Here is a 17,174-nt window from a genome sequence, read left to right on the forward strand (position 1 = left end):
TCAATTTTATCATTTCACAAGTAAAAAAATATGGGTTCATATATACCTTTAGAATCAGAAAAATATTACGAATCCATTGTAAGCAAAATTGAAAAAAAAAGTTTACAATATAGTATATAAACTACAATAAAAGGAATTATATGAAAATATCATATTATATTGTACAGGCAACGTCTTAACTCTTCAATTGAGTATAAAAATGGGAAGGGGGTATAGAGGGGGTAAAGAGGGGGTAAAAAAGGGAAGACGATAGTGTTGCCAGAACAAAAAATACAATTGGCTATTTTTTTATTTTTTTATTTTTTTACTTTTTTTCAATTTTGCTTACAATGGATTCGTAATATTTTTCTGATTCTAAAGGTATATATGAACCCATGTTTTTTATGTCTGTTTGAGAAAATATTTAGGTCTAAAGTTTTTATTAAACCGAGGTTAAAAAAATAGATTTTTTCAATAATTACTCAACAGAATTTTAAAAGTAAGGTGTCAAATTAAAGATCTTACTATTTTTGTTCTTACTGGCCATTTTCTTCTTTTATTTTGTTGCGTTTTAGTACCTTAAAACCGACTTAATTATTTTTTTTTAAAACTTAAATTACTTAAAAAAAAAGAGGTCTACAAAAAAACCGATTGCATATCTGAATTCTATGAAAAATTTTACATCTACTACTTACTAAAAGAACCGGCTAGCTATAAAAAAAAAAGTTGATACACCTTCTTTAGGAAAAAAGATAAAATGCAAAGAAGGTGTATCAACTTTTTTTTTTATAGCTAGCCGGTTCTTTTAGTAAGTAGTAGATGTAAAATTTTTCTTAGAATTCAGATATGCAATCGGTTTTTTTGTAGACCTCTTATTTTTTAAGTAATTTAAGTTTTAAAAAAAAATAATTAAGTCGGTTTTAAGGTACTAAAACGCAACAAAATAAAAGAAGAAAATGGCCAGTAAGAACAAAAATAGTAAGATCTTTAATTTGACACCTTACTATTAAAATTCTGTTGAGTAATTATTGAAAAAATCTATTTTTTTAACCTCGGTTTAATAAAAACTTTAGACCTAAATATTTTCTCAAACAGACATAAAAAACATGGGTTCATATATACCTTTAGAATCAGAAAAATATTACGAATCCATTGTAAGCAAAATTGAAAAAAAGTAAAAAAATAAAAAAATAAACAAATGGCCAATTATATTTTTTGTTCAGGCAACACCATCGTCTTCCCTTTTTTACCCCCTCTTTACCCCCTCTTTACCCCCTTCCCATTTTTATACTCAATTCAAGAATTAAGACATTGCCTGTACAATATAATATGATATTTTCATATAATTCCTTTTATTGTAGTTTATATACTATATTGTAAACTTTTTTTTTCAATTTTGCTTACAATGAATTCGTAATATTTTTCTGATTCTAAAGGTATATATGAACCCATATTTTTTTACCTGTGAAATAATAAAATTAAGTTCAAAGTTTTTATTCTCGAGGGTTTAAAAAAAATCGATTTTTTCAATAATTACCTGACAGAATTGAAAAAGTAAGGTGTCAAATTAAAGATCTTACTATTTTTGTTCATAATGGCCATTTTTTTTTTTGTTGCATTTTAGTACCTTAAAATCGACTTAAATTTTTTTAAAAAACTTAAATAACTTAAAAAATAAGAGGTCTACAAAAAAACCGATTTCATATCTGAATTCTATGAAAAATTTTACATCTACTACTTACTAAAAGAACCGGCTAGCTATAAAAAAAAAAGTTGATACACCTTCTTTGAAATAAAACAATTCTTGAAAAATCAACTTGTACTGGATATAACAAACCATTCCTTTTTCTTTTAATTAAGGTTAGGTTATATAGAAGAACCTCTAATATAGACAGACGGACAAAGTAAGTTTTGCCAGCCTCACTCATATGCAGCAGAATAAATCACATTTTCTATAGTTAATCTAATCTTCTCCATGCGCCATTTACGGATAGACAGACGGATGTACAAATGAGTTATAGAGCCTACCATAGGCGTCCAAGGGGGGAGGTAATGGGCCATTTGGCACCCCCAAAATTTTGTGAACAATACCCCCCCCCCAAAAAAAAATTACCCCTACCTTGGGGGTGCCGTAGGCACCCCCAACGATTTTGGGGGGGGTAATTACCCCCCCCAAAATAAATGTTTAAAAAAATTTTTTTTTTTGGGGGGGTATTTACCCCCCCAAATTGAATGTTCGGATCATATGAAGGAAATGAAGTCATTCCTAAAAAGGACAGAAATTCCCTTCCAAAAAGGACAGAAATCATCTTCCTTTTTCTCAGATATCTCAAATATGGACAAAAATCACTCTCCTTTTTCTTACATATCTGAAAAAGAAGATAAAACTCACCTTCGTAAATCTCTCTTTTTTTTCCTAATTCTAAGAAAATTAACCCAATACCTCCATGTTCTTCCTTATTCTCAGATAATCTACCTTATTCTAAGAAATTCTTCCTTGTCCTTACAAATTCTCCCTTATTCTCAAATAACCTACCTTATTCTAAGAAATTCTTCCTTATTCTAAGAAAATCTACCTTATTCTAAGACATTCTTCCTTATTCTAAGAAAATCTACCTTATTCTAAGACATTCTTCCTTATTCTAAGAAATTCTTCCTAATTCTATGAAAATCTACCTAATTATAAGACATTCTTCCTTATTCTAAGAAAATCTACCTTATTCTAAGATATTCTTCCTTATTCTAAGAAATTCTTAGTTATTCTAATAAGATCTACCTTATTCTAAGAAATACTTCCTAATTCTATAAAAATCTACCATATTATAAGACATTCTTCCTTATTCTAAGAAAATCTACCTTATTCTAAGACATTCTTCCTTATTCTAAGAAATTCTTAGTTATTCTAATAAGATCTACCTTATTCTAAGAAATACTTCCTAATTCTATGAAAATCTACCTTATTATAAGACATTCTTCCTTATTCTAAGAAAATCTACCTTATTCCAAAAAATTCTTCCTTATTCTAAGAAATACTTCCCTATTTCTAAGAAAATCTACCTTATTCTAAGACATTCTTCCTTATTCTAAGAAAATCTACCTTATTCTAAGACATTCTTCCTTATTCTAAGAAAATCTACCTTATTATAAGTAATTCTTCCTTTTCCTTACTAATTCTCTCTTATTTTCAGATAACCTAGCTTATTCTATGAAGTTCTTCCTTAATCCCCCTAATTCTTCCTTTTTCTCAGATAATTTTTTTAATTAATATTGGGATATCATAACTGAAATAGAGGTATAGAGAATATATAAATTCTGCCTTTTCACCTTCCTTATTCTCTCAAAATCTTGGTTTTTCTCACATATATTTCCTTATGTTTATTGGGATATCAGAACAAGATGTGTAGGATAAGTTTGGGTTGTATCTTTTGACCTGAAATATTTGTTTGTACTTTAGAGGAGGAACCCCAGTCTGTAAAACACACTAGCTGTATCAATAATCTGTTCTACTTGCCAACTGATACAAATATTAGACCAAAATGGAAAATCATCCCCCCCCAAAAAAAAAAAATTTTTCTTTACAATAATAAAATAAAAACCCAGGCAGAGAGTCAGATATTTGTATATAATGAAAAGTACACCCCCCCCCCTCAAATGGTTGGCAACTTAATTTTCAGTCTGTCTATAAATCAGCTGATAATTATGTAATGGATGCAAGGGCGTACTATGAATTTGTACTATTTGGGGTATAAAGAAAGTTTTTGTGTTCTCTCCAGAAATATTTAAATTAAACTTTTTGAACAGTGATCATCATTTATCTTTATATAACACGATAGCAATGTGTAAAATTATGCAGAATAGCAATTATTTATTGATAACGAACTAAGATTGCACATAAAAACATTAAAATATACAAGACTGGAGTTACGTAAGATTAGAATTATGTAAATTACATATCATGTAAACTGTACAAAAATTAGCATAGTATTTATCTATATATCTACCCTCCCCCACCCCACCCAATCGCTAATGTTAAATTGTATATTTTCTTTTAAAAATGTGAATGTTTTCTTTAACCTTAAAGTCTGTACGATACATAATTTAAATACTGACTTAACTTATAGTTGAAAAATTGAACACATAATCTTATCCCTTTAGATCCCTGAGACTTCAAAGTGGTAGAAGCAAAGGTTTTCTATAATTAGGGTTGGTCCGTCTGTATGTAACAGTTAGCTTTTTTCGTTAATTTAAACAGTTAAAATTGTTTTATCAATTTAAAACTTGGCATGATGATTCCTATAACAATGAGGTCCTTCTGATTTCAGAGCTTCATTTTTATAGATATTGTCATTCTTTTTAAAAAGCGAAGCTTTTCTATAATTAGAGTTGGTCCGTCCGTCCGTCAGTCCGTACGTCTGAGAGAGATAGCTTTTTTCATTAATTTAGGCATGTTAGAATTATCCTGTCGATTTCATGGTGATTATTCCTTTAGTATTTAGGTATGATTAAGAAAGCGTAGCAACTCTATAATCATTACCAGAATGTCCGTACGTCCATTTTAAACATGTTAGTTCTTTACTTTTTTAACAACAAATTTTTATGTGATCTAATAATCCGATTGTTATAATTTGTTGGTATAGTGATTCCTGGGACAACAAAGTACAATATTATAAGCAAAGCTACTCTATAATCAAGTACAAAAAAATTAAATATGTCCATAAACATTATCCTCTATCAAGAAGTTTTTCCAACAAATTTACTCACAATTTTGCTTTGACTCCTTTTTTTATATTCTGATTATTCAGTTCTGACACTATACATGTGTTAGTGTCCGTAAGTCCTACCGTTTTAGAGCTTCGCTTTTATGGATGCTGTCATCCATGTTTAATTTTGTTTATACTTTTATTATTTCAGGGAGAGAGGGGACAATGGTCTGTTTATTACACTAGTCCCCAAAGTTTTATTATAATGTTTTATTATTTGTAAGTTTATACAACTTTACGCACTTGAGTGAATTTTCATTGGTTGGTTAATTAAGTGTTCAGACGTTTCAACCACTAATTTTAATCTATAGAAGGGATAATTTTGTGCATCATCATTGGGGATGTACGCGCTACCATGGTTCAAAAAGTATTACATAAACAGAGAATATTGGTGTTTGCAGAGAGAAAGAGAGAAAGGGGACATTGGGCTGTTAATTACACAAGTCCAAAAATATCTACAATAACATTTTCTTATTAGTTGGCTTAACAACTGTGAGGACTTTTAATAAATTTTAATTGGTTGGTGTATTAAGTTTAGTGTCCAAATGTTTGTAATTGTAATCTACAGAAGGGGTAATTTTGTGTTTTAACATTGAGATTTACATAATTTTATTAGCCATTATCTTATCCCATTAGATCCCTGGGTATTATCAATTAACTCAAACGCCAGGTCCAACAAACCAAAATAACTGCCCAAACACCCGAGGTATTAGGTTAAGTAACACTAACACCCATCACACAACCACCATTTTGATTGCAAAACCTTTGTCGGAGAAGTCCTAAATGGGATTGGTAATGAGTTGTGACTGTTTGGGGCCAAGGCATTCTACATACTTTAACTATTAATGCCTTTAGTTTTTATGCTGGTTAATTTGATTTTAAATTTGTTTCTTCTCAGATTTTTCCAGTGATGTAAAGGGATAATACAATGGCCGTTAAATTGATGTACAACCCAATGATGATACACAAAATTACTCCTTAAAAATTTGTGGTTGAAACGTTTGAACACAAAAAATCAAAGAATCAAAATTCACTATATTCCACAAGGTAATAAGCCAACGAATAAGAATCATTATAATAAAACTTTGGGGACTATTATTAAACAGCCCATTGTACCCTCTTTATCTAAGTAATTTCTCTTGGGAGAGTGGGGGTACCTTCCCCAATTTATGCAAAGGAGAACCAGAAATTGGTCTAGCAGTTAGCGAGATCTTTCGATATACATATATAATCACAGGTATTGACAGATATACACAAACACACAATGTTAATTTTGAATATTGACTAGTAGTTGCGCTCCTCAAGGCCTTTAAGGGCACCTAAGGTGAGGGGAGGTCAACCCACAACCCTTATTTTAGTTTTAAAAAGGATGACAACATCCATAAAACTGAAGCTCTAAAACGGCGGGAAAGAAGAACATTAAAACTTTAGAGTGTCAGAACTAAATAATCCGACTATAAATGTGTTACTGTAAAAATGTTTAAACTGTTAAATACAGGATACTGTTTATATATATGTACTTTTTTATTAGGATTTGATTAGAGAGATGCCTTGCATATGATATTGTACCTTGTTGTCCTAGGAATCATTATTCCCAAAGTATGATGAATAGGATAATTATCCTATTATATAAAGATGTAACTCTTTTTATACATTTTAATTGGAACCGATGATCTGTTTAATAGTGAAACAATTGTCTTCCATTAATAAAATGTTAAAAAATAACCCATGTTACATATATAAATAAATCCTTATAATAAAGTAACAGGATGTCTCTGTGTTTGTAAGTTTGTACCGAAGGATCTTGTTAACCGCTGAACCGATCGGGTTCTCCTTAACAGGGTAGCTTCTCATATGTCCCGGGAAAAAAACATAACTAACACAATCTATCAGCGAAAAAATATTTTTGGTAAATAGCTGATTTTAAAATAGATTGATAAGAGAAAAAAAATTACGTGTCCCTAGAGGCCTCTAGGGGCGTAGCCGCTAGTCCTATTATATAAAGTAGTAAGTGTTTGTTGTCTGTCCCAAAGGATCTCGCTAACCGCTGAACCGATATTGTTCTCCTTTACAGTGAAGCTTCTTATAGGTCCTGGGAAGGTTTTAAACTATTTTTCGAGAGGGTGTCCTAACCTCCCTCTCCCCCAAAAAAATTATTTTTATAACTCTTTGGAAACTCAAATTTAAAATAGGATGAGGTCGACTTTTCCTTCTCCTACCAGTGCAGTGCCCCTAGAGGCTTCTAGGGGCGTAGCCGCTAGTATTATATAAAGTAGTAAGCCTTTTTTGGTCTGTAACAAAGGATCTTGCTAACCGCTGAACCGATTAGGTTCTCCACTGTAGAGAACCTTCCCATAGGTCCCGGGATGGTTTTAGGCTATTTCATATTTAAGCCTTGGGATGGTTTTAGGCTATTTTTCTTCCACCTCCTTACCCCTCAACAGAAAGAGTCTACTAGATGCCAGGGGCGCAGCCGCTATTCCAATTATAAAAAGTAAAGAAGGATATCGCTAACCGCTGAACCGATTAGGTTCTCAATTGTAGAGAACCTTTACATAGGTACAGGATGGTTTTAGGCAACTTTTTTATCTTAATTTAAGTCTAGGGATGGTTTTAGTCTATTCTGCTCTTTTCTACCCATTGAAATACAAAGCCACCAAAGGCTAGGGACGCAGCCGCTAGTTTCATACAAAAAGTTGTAAAAAATCCGCATGTTTTGAATGTCTAAATAAACGAAAAAAGCTAACACATGGACGGAACGACCCTAATTATAGAAAACCTTTCCTTCCGTATGCAGTTTATGGGGTGGATAATGTGTGAAAACCAGTCTTCAAGATCTAAGGGATAAGATAATGGCCGGTAAAATGATTTTAATTTCCAAGTTTAATTAATCAATTACAACTTTCTATTTATTTTTTTTCTATTGTCTATTTATTAAACTTTTCCCCCCCTTTTGGTTAAATAGTAAAACTTCAATGTACGCCCTTGAATTGATTTCATAATTATCAGCTGTTTTGAGTTCAATCACTTCCGGCGAAAAAAATAAGTTGCCAACCTTCTATAGAGTTTGTACCACATAAATAGGAATGTGAAAAAAAAAAACATTACATTGGTTGAGACTAGCAGCTACGCCACTAGAGGCTTCCATGGACATTTAGGGTAATTAATCAAATAAAAATGTCTGACTCTAAGCCTGGTATTTTATTTTTGACCAGGAAATTAATTTTTTTCTGATGGGTAGGGTAGGAACTTTTTCTTTAAGCAATTTCTCTTGGGAGCCCAGACAAACATCCTGTTACTTTTATAAAAGGATTGATAATTACATATAGTTATTGAAGAAAATATCAGTAAAAAAAAACAATATATTTAAATTTGTTTTGAAATTATTACTTTTTTGGTCTTGGTCTAATATTTGTATGTGTTGGCTAGTGAAGGATTATAAAGACTCCTGTTCTTATTTTCTGCCATCCTGTTATTATAAGGTTTATTTCTCAGTAAAATTATGTTAATATTATCAATAATTTTATGAATTAAAACATAAACACTAAATGTCAAAAGATACAACCAAAAAAATACTGAATGTACTATTATTTCTTAAGATAATTTCATATTTGTTTTCCAGACTGGGGTTCCTCCTCTAAAGTACAAACAAATATTTCAGGTCAAAAGATACAACCCAAACTTATCCTACACATCTTGTTCTGATATCCCAATAAACATAAGGAAATATATGTGAGAAAAACCAAGATTTTGAGAGAATAAGGAAGGTGAAAAGGCAGAATTTATATATTCTCTATACCTCTATTTCAGTTATGATATCCCAATATAAATTAGGAAAATTATCTGAGAAAAAGGAAGAATTAGGGGAATTAAGGAAGAACTTCATAGAATAAGCTAGGTTATCTGAAAATAAGAGAGAATTAGTAAGGAAAAGGAAGAATTACTTAGAATAAGGTAGATTTTCTTAGAATAAGGAAGATGTCTTAGAATAAGGTAGATTTTCTTAGAATAAGGAAGAATGTCTTAGAATAAGGTAGATTTTCATAGAATTAGGAAGTATTTCTTAGAATAAGGTAGATCTTATTAGAATAAGGAAGAATTTCTTAGAATAAGGAAGAATGTCTTAGAATAAGGTAGATTTTCTTAGAATAAGGAAGAATGTCTTAGAATAAGGTAGATTTTCTTAGAATAAGGAAGAATGTCTTATAATAAGGTAGATCTTATTAGAATAAGGTAGATTTTCTCAGAATAAGGAAGAATGTCTTATAATAAGGTAGATTTTCATAGAATTAGGAAGTATTTCTTAGAATGAGGTAGATCTTATTAGAATAAGGAAGAATTTCTTAGAATAAGGAAGAATGTCTTAGAATAAGGTAGATTTTCTTAGAATTAGGAAGAATGTCTTAGAATAAGGTAGATTTTCTTAGAATAAGGAAGAATGTCTTATAATAAGGTAGATCTTATTAGAATAAGGTAGATTTTTTCAGAATAAGGAAGAATGTCTTATAAAAAGGTAGATTTTCATAGAATTAGGAAGTATTTCTTAGAATAAGGTAGATCTTATTAGAATAAGGAAGAATTTCTTAGAATAAGGAAGAATGTCTTAGAATAAGGTAGATTTTCTTAGAATAAGGAAGAATGTCTTAGAATAAGGTAGATTTTCTTAGAATAAGGAAGAATGTCTTATAATAAGGTAGATTTTCATAGAATTAGGAAGTATTTCTTAGAATAAGGAAGAATTTGCTAGAATAAGGTAGGTCTTCTTAGAATAAGGGAGAATTTGTGTAATTAAGGTAGAATTTCTGAGAATAAGTGAGAATTTGGATAAATAAGGTAGATTTATTAAGCATAGTTGTAATAGTAAGGAAAAGGAAGAATTTCTAAGAATTAGGAAGAATTTGTAAGATGGTGGACAGAGGTCACCTTCCTTTAGTGAGAATTTGTAAGATAGTGGACAGAAATCACCTTCCTTACTGAGAATTTGTAAGAAAAAGGAAAGTAAATAGCCTTCCTATACCCAAGGAAGGGAATTTCTGTCCTTTTTAGGAATGACTTCATTTTCTTCATATGATCCGAATGTTCTTTAAAAAAAAATTTTACTGATAGTTTATTTTAGGATAGGTTATATTGGTTTAGGTGATTGCCCCACATGGTTAAGCAATTGGCCCCCCGCAGGGGCTAGAAATAGGAGAGAAGCTTGTGTGAAAAAAACGAAGAAACGCCCCTTAAAGAGCGTTGCCACAAAAGGGACTATACCCCAATATAGTCCAACCAGTTAAAACAGTTCTTAACCATGATAACAAAAAATTTAATAGTTTGATCATGTTTTATTTGCTTGGGCCTTTATAAGGGCTAAAACCATCCCGGGGATCTATGATGTAATTGTAAAGCACTGAAGATTCCATAAAATAGATACCTAACTAAATTAAATATTTCATTAAATAATGAAAAAGAATTTCTATAGGCGATTTCTTTTGGGAGCATGTCAGGGTGTCTCAAAACTAGTTATAAAACTTACCAGGACCTATAAGACGCTTCACTTTAAAGTATAATCATATTGGTTCATTGGTTAGTGAGTTAATTATTGTATTTTTATGTTATAAAGAATGAGATACTACTATATATTTGAATAGTAGTGGCGCCCTTAGCATCTAAGAACTCGTGTTTTCTAAAGGGTAAAAAGGGAGGAGAAAAATAGCCTAAAACCACTCAAAGGATTGACCTATAATAGTGTGGAACCATCATGGGATCTATGTGAAGCTTTCCTAAAAAGGAGAACTCAGTATTAAAAGTAATGAAATCTGAAGCTATAGTCAAATAAACCTTACTTACTACTTTATGTTATAGGATAGTACTTATTAACTTAATAGATTAGGTAGGTGCTTTTTTTACATAATTAAATTACCCCCCCCAAAAATTTTACCCCCGGGGTAAATTAGTTTGGGGGGGGTAATTACCCCCCCCCCCCCCAACAGATTTGGGGGGAGTATTTACCCCCCCCAACAGACTTTAGGGGGGGTAATTACCCCCCCCAATCAAATTTTACCCCCAGGGTAAAAATTTTGGGGGGGGTAAAAAAAAATTTCGGCGCGCTTCGCGCGCCATTTTACCCCCCCCAAACACGAATTACCCCCCCCCTAAAATTTTTTACCCCCCCCCCAAAAAAAAGCTTGGACGCCCCTGGAGCCTACTCATCTGATGAATTTTACTAGAAATTCAAATTCAATTTAAAATAACAACAAAATAGGAGCTGAGTAAAACCTCGTTTATACATAGAAATTAGATTTCCTTTAGAGCACGGGAATCTTCACAATGAAACAACTATTCAAAAAAACCAGTTGACTAAATGAACTAGCTCAAATATAAAAACTAAGTCTACAAAAATTTATTGGTTATAGTGTAAATTTTATTCTTAAATGATACTTTAAAATGTTTTTTTTTAAGGGTCATTCAGAATAAACTTAAAAGGAGATATCCGAAAAACAATTCAAATTCGTTTTTCCTCCATAATCCTATAATATAAAGTATTCTGAAGCTTAAGATCTCGAAAACTACTGAACCGATTAGGTTCTCAATTTCAAATAAACTTCACATGGGTCTTTGGATTGTTTTAGACTATTTTTTTAGGTTTAAATCGTAAGATAGTTTTAGGCTATTTCCCCCCCCCTCTTTCTCTACCCCTTCGAATACAAGGCAACTAGAAGCTAGGTGCACAGCCGCTTAATACATACACTAGCATTGTTGTTGAAAATCCACGAATCCGTGTTAAAAAGAAAATAGTAATGAATAACAATAATGTTGTTGCACCACTTGCAAAAACAAACAAGGATGAAAATCTTCATAAACTGTGCAACATAAAGATAATGTTTGCGGTGAAACCAAGATGAAGTACGTAGGTGTGAAAGGAGAATAAACTAAATTATGTTGAATGAAATCCCTTGTTGTCAACAGTCCCCTTTTAATTAAAATTTCACTCCTAATGGTTTCACACTCCCTGGTGAATCGATGTGCACGCCACGAAACACTGAAGAAAAATGACTAAAATTACCAAAAAAAAGTATTTTTATTTAAATAGATTTTTTATTTATTTAGAACTGTTAAATTATACTTAAAGTACACATGTTAAATTTGCACCAAACACTTTAATTAGTCAGTTTGTGAGAAGCTTGGCTTGCCAGGGAACAGCAGAGGCTTATGGAAGGTCAGAGCATTGAATTTAATGTTACCATAATTCTGACCAAAATGTTGTTTCTGTTGGTACGGACTAATATGAGAACTGTCTTTATTTATTTCTGTGTTTATAGGTGTATGTTTGTGTGTGTGTGTGTGCGTCGTTTTGTATGTGAATATTTTAATTGATAATTGTAGTGTTGTCTTTTTTTTAAATTTCTGTGTTATTGTTTTCTTATTTGACATTACTTCAAAGTCAAAAAGTTACGTTATAAAAATTACTGTACCCTAGACAATATTTTTATTAAAAGCGAAGCTTTTCATATAATTATGGTCGGTCCGTACATCCATCCGTACGTCTATAACAGATATCTTTTTTCGTTAATTTAGGCATGTTAGAAGTGTGCTATCGATTGCAAAATTTGCTTGGTGATTTGAGCAGCAATTCTATACGCGTAACCAGTATGTCCATTTTTATGTGATATAATTATCCGATTTTTCTGATTTTTTCGAATACTGATTCTCACGACAACAAAGTACAATTTTATAAGCGATGCATTTCTATAAACAAGTACTAAAAATGTAAGTTTGTCCCTAAACATTATACTGTATTTTTGTTTAAACAAATTTACTTAGAATTTTGTTTCGACTTTTATACATTTATATTATGATTATTCAGTTCTGACACTCTAAAATTGTTAATGTTAGTTTGTCCTACCGTTGCAGGGCTTCGCTTTCATGGATGTTTATCCTTATTTATATTACAAAGTAGGACATGTACGTCTGTCATTAAAGTAATATATAAATCTATTCGTCTGTCTGTCTGTCAGTCTTTACGGAATATAGATACTGGTCCTACGGTAGTATTTTATAGTATTTGGCTAACTTTTAATTTTGCATCAAAATGTAATTGATACGCTACAAGTCAATGAAATTTAATCCTGGCAAAGTCTGAATTTATAGTCACTGAAAAGCTTCCCTTAAAAGTACAACCAAATTATTGCAGCCGTCACTGAGATATTTTGCTTAAAACAGATAAAAATCTAATCTTACCCCCTACTATGTTTTTTTGGGCAGTTTGGTGGAGTTTTCATAGGGCAATTCATATTTTAGGGGGTCGATATAAAATCCTCAAAAAGTTAGAATATAACAAAGGTTAACAAAAAGATTTCCTGAACAGGTAAACCAATAATTCAACAGTTTTTGAGATTTTACTTGACATACACAGTACACACACAATAACAAATACAAATGGATCAAGCTTCTTTAGTATCTTATAATATAAAGTATTAAGTTTTTTTTTGTCTGTAGCTTTCGATAAGTACTGAACCCATTGAGATCTCTATTTTTTAACATATGTATGTTTAAGATATGTATGGCTTAAGGTTTAAGACTTTTTTTGGGATTTATATCTTGAGATTGTTTTTTGCTCGTTTTATAGCTCCTATTTCCCTCAACTAACATATCCCCTAGAGTCTAGGGGGTATGTTAGACGCTAGTAGTGGATAATTGAGAAGAAACATTTAAGAAAGAGTTAAATTTTAATTTCTAGTGTTGCTTTGTATTCAAAATTTATGTGCGTGCATGTGGTTTAGTGCAGGGATCTTAGGGATAAGACAATGGCTGATAAATTGATGTATATAACAATGATGATACACAAAATTACCCATGCTCCAGATTACAATTAGTGGTTTAAGTGTGTAATAAGCGTGGATGAATAATTTATTATAAAAGTTTGGGGACTAGTCCAATGAACAGCCCAATGTAACCTCCCTCCCTGGGTTTAGTGTTAGGTGTTTTTTTATTGGTGTATGTTTGTGTGTGTGAGTGTGTTTTTGTTTGTGTGTTGTGTGTGTGTGAGAGTGTGTGTTTGTGTATGAATATCATTTTTGTTAATATTCGTGGAAAATTATCTGTAATACGATTCTACATGATTTTTCAGTAAGGCCAAATTTTGATCGGCTTCAAAGCCATACTGGAAAATTCCTTCCTGTTTACTCTAAAATACTAAATGACACTCCTTCTAAAATATTTTGAACAAAACAAGACTTTTTAAAATGAAATTCGAGATATATGGCTGTAATAGACCTCTACTTCTTAACAACTTACTTTGTCCGGCCGTTTGTCTATTACGCTATTGCATTTCTATATGGGAATGTGTAATACTCCGTTGGTATATCAAATAGAAGTTTGAAATTTCTTGTAAAAAATTATCTTGTCAATAAGCCTCAACTCTATAACTCACAATGTCACTTGGATTGATTACATCTTACACCAGATTATCATGTACTCTATAAAAGTGAAACTTGTAGCTGGCTAAAACAACGACCCTCCCCCCATCCAACCCCTTTACTCCATCCTTTCCCCCTCCTACTGGATAAACGAACTGAGCAATAAGTCATGTTCATGTAAGCAACCTAAAGTAACGAAATTTTTTCGAATGTCCTATTATCTATGTATGTCCTATATCCATCCTGTTACTGGTATATTTGGATAGGATACATAGTACGTTTAGTTTAAATTTGTTATTGTATGTAATAATATAATTACTTTAAGAATATAAATATGCGTATATTATCATATTTTTTTTATAATTAAAGCTTTGTTATTGTCTTCATGTAATCTATAATTAAAAGCGCAGATGCTTTATAACTGAGGTCACACAAAGTACTCTCTTGAGCACTTTTAACACCCCATACCCCCAATTCTTTTGAGATAAATTGAAAATAAGGTGGTGGGGATAGTTCTCGTTTGAACGTTTATTACTTTAGGTCAGGTTAGGGTAGAATATTATATTAGGAACTAGGTAGCCCCACAGGGTTAGGGACCCCGCAAGGGTTAGGCATAGAAAATAAACAACCCTATCCCCCACCTTAATTTTAATTTATTAAAAAATAAGGGTTGGGGGTAACAATACTGAACATGCTTCTTGTAGTAAAGCACCATCTGTCACTGTATATTTTTGTCCAAGTATGTTAAAGACACGTGTACTGGGTTTTCAAATATTTAGAAAAATATTTTTCTAAATACATAATATTAATGTGTTTTTGGGCATTCATGCACGAATTTGCAATAATCTTGCAAACAAATTACATTTTCTTTACCTCAAACCCATTCTAGTTAAATAGTGGCTACGGTCTAGTCTCTAGTCCTTAGAAAGGGAAGAAGAAATGAGAAAAAATCTAATTTTTTGGCTAAACAAGGATGACAACATCTTTAAAACAAACATGCAGAATAACAGGACGGTAAGCATCGATCTACTTGATTATACAGTGGTATCGACAATTATATGATTCCAAATATTCTAAGCTTACTACTTTATAGCTCTCTGGTCGAAACTTCATTCCTTACTCGTCATGGGGTAATGGCGCAATGGGTAGGGTGTTGGCCTGGTATTCTAAGGTTCCCGGTTCAAGCCCCGCCACGTGCAAAATTAACTCTGATGAATTGAGCCATACTGATGAGCCCTAAAAGGGCGAAACACTGTGTCTATGAATACTTTATATAATAGGATTAAAGACTACAGTTTTAAACTTTCTGGTAATTTTTTACAGGAAGGGAGAGCCATATCGATCCAGCGCGGTCAGCGTAATCTTTTGTTACAACCAATGTGATTTGCTTTATGTGTTTACTTAATTCCTGAGACCAATACGAAGCTTCCCTGGGCTTGCAGAAGGGTGGTGTAGTGGGGTATTAACTCTATCTGGATTTATAAAATTTGAGAGTCTACCTAACCCATTTTTACCCCTAAAGGATGACAACATTCTGAAAAATTCCTGTGAACGTCATTGCAAAACTTATTGGCGATTTCGTTTCATATGAACTTTTAAACACAAAATTATACTATTTGAATCCTATTATATAAAGTAGTAAGGTTTTTTTGTAGCATACAATTTTAGTCATCATTAAAATAATTGAGTCATTAATTTTAAGGAATCTTCTATGTCCTGGGATAGTTTTAAGCTATTTTTCTGCCCTTCCATATTCGATCGTATAGAGAACCACTAAAGTGAAACAACAATCACCTTCAAAACCTTAAGTGATATTAATAGTGCATTGACAATTTTTAATCAATGGAAAGTTTTTGGTGCTATTCTTTTTATATTATTTTTTATTTTAAAACAAAGGTATTGTTCGTTCACCTTAAATTAAACTGGTTTGAATTTGATTTGGAAAATCTTCTAATTGCTTTGTATATTTTTAGATTCGTAGAGTTAGATAATTAACTTAAAACAGTTTAATGCGCAAAATATTGCATTATTTATTTATAAAGGTTAATAAAAGGCGAGATTATTATTGTTTACCAAATAAAGTTAATTGTTAAAAAATATGGATGACAAAATTAACTTATATTTTACCTGTGGCTGTTATAAGAAATAGAAAAAAGAATTCAAATTAACATAGAAGTTTTTATTCACAACAAAAATCCATTTTTTTCACTTAATCTATTAAAATTTAATAATTTAAAAACTTTTTTTGACTCACAATTTTCTAAATTTTCTTTTTATACAAGAAAACATGCTTAAATATGTTTTTTTTTATGTTGTTTAGTGTGTTAACTTTTTTGTAGTTATGTGAAGCGCGTTGTGATAGTTACTGTGCGCAGTCAATATTTTGCAAGCACACACGGGGACACAAATAGATTAGGGACGGATGGAAAGAGAGGTGTGCACAGGGATCAAGGTATGCAGATATAAACCATATTTGGTTCAAAGTTTTTCAATGTTTTTCATAAGATTATTTTACATATGACCCCAAAAAGGTGGACTTGAACCAGGGATAGATGGGACATTTGACTGTTAATTATACCGGAGACTTTCTATCAAATATATATTGGGTTGTTTATTGTTTAAACTTTCCCTCCAGACTCCAGTAATTTTATCCACAGGAGTGGCAATTTTTAGTAGCGAAGCTACTCTATAATTCACTTTGTCTGTCCGTCAGTCAGTCAGTCAGTCAGTAACGCTATGGGGGAAACGTGATTTTCTCGGCTCCTATTAGAGATAGACAGCTGAAATTTTTAGTGAAGATTACTATGACATGTGCGCATCTAATCTATACATTGTTTTGTCCATCTGTCTAATAATTGGGGTACTAGATAGATTCCTAGATTTTTACTTTTTTGCAATTTTCTCTATTCCTGTTCAAGATGAATCGCTGGAATTTTTAGGGATTAAATAAATTTAAATTCTACATATTTCCATCAAGTTTTATTAAAATGCCTTTATTGGTTGGGGTGCTAGATCGATTCCTAGATTTTTAGGT

General features: G+C 31.6%; 1 protein-coding gene across 1 annotated transcript in view; it reads right to left on the reverse strand.

The window, feature by feature from the left end:
* Positions 1-16,508, reverse strand: part of LOC145318310 (uncharacterized) — a 28,776-nt gene extending 12,268 nt beyond the window's left edge. The window contains exon 1 of the mRNA XM_080159617.1: positions 16,268-16,508. The gene's annotated coding sequence lies outside the window, so the exon portion shown is untranslated. The remainder of the gene's footprint in view (positions 1-16,267) is intronic.
* Between the last annotated feature and the right edge of the window lie 666 nt (positions 16,509-17,174).

The sequence above is a fragment of the Acartia tonsa genome, chromosome 4 (genome assembly GCF_053477335.1).
Source record: "Acartia tonsa isolate MP-2025a chromosome 4, ASM5347733v1, whole genome shotgun sequence".
Classification (NCBI taxonomy): Eukaryota; Metazoa; Arthropoda; class Copepoda; order Calanoida; family Acartiidae; genus Acartia; species Acartia tonsa.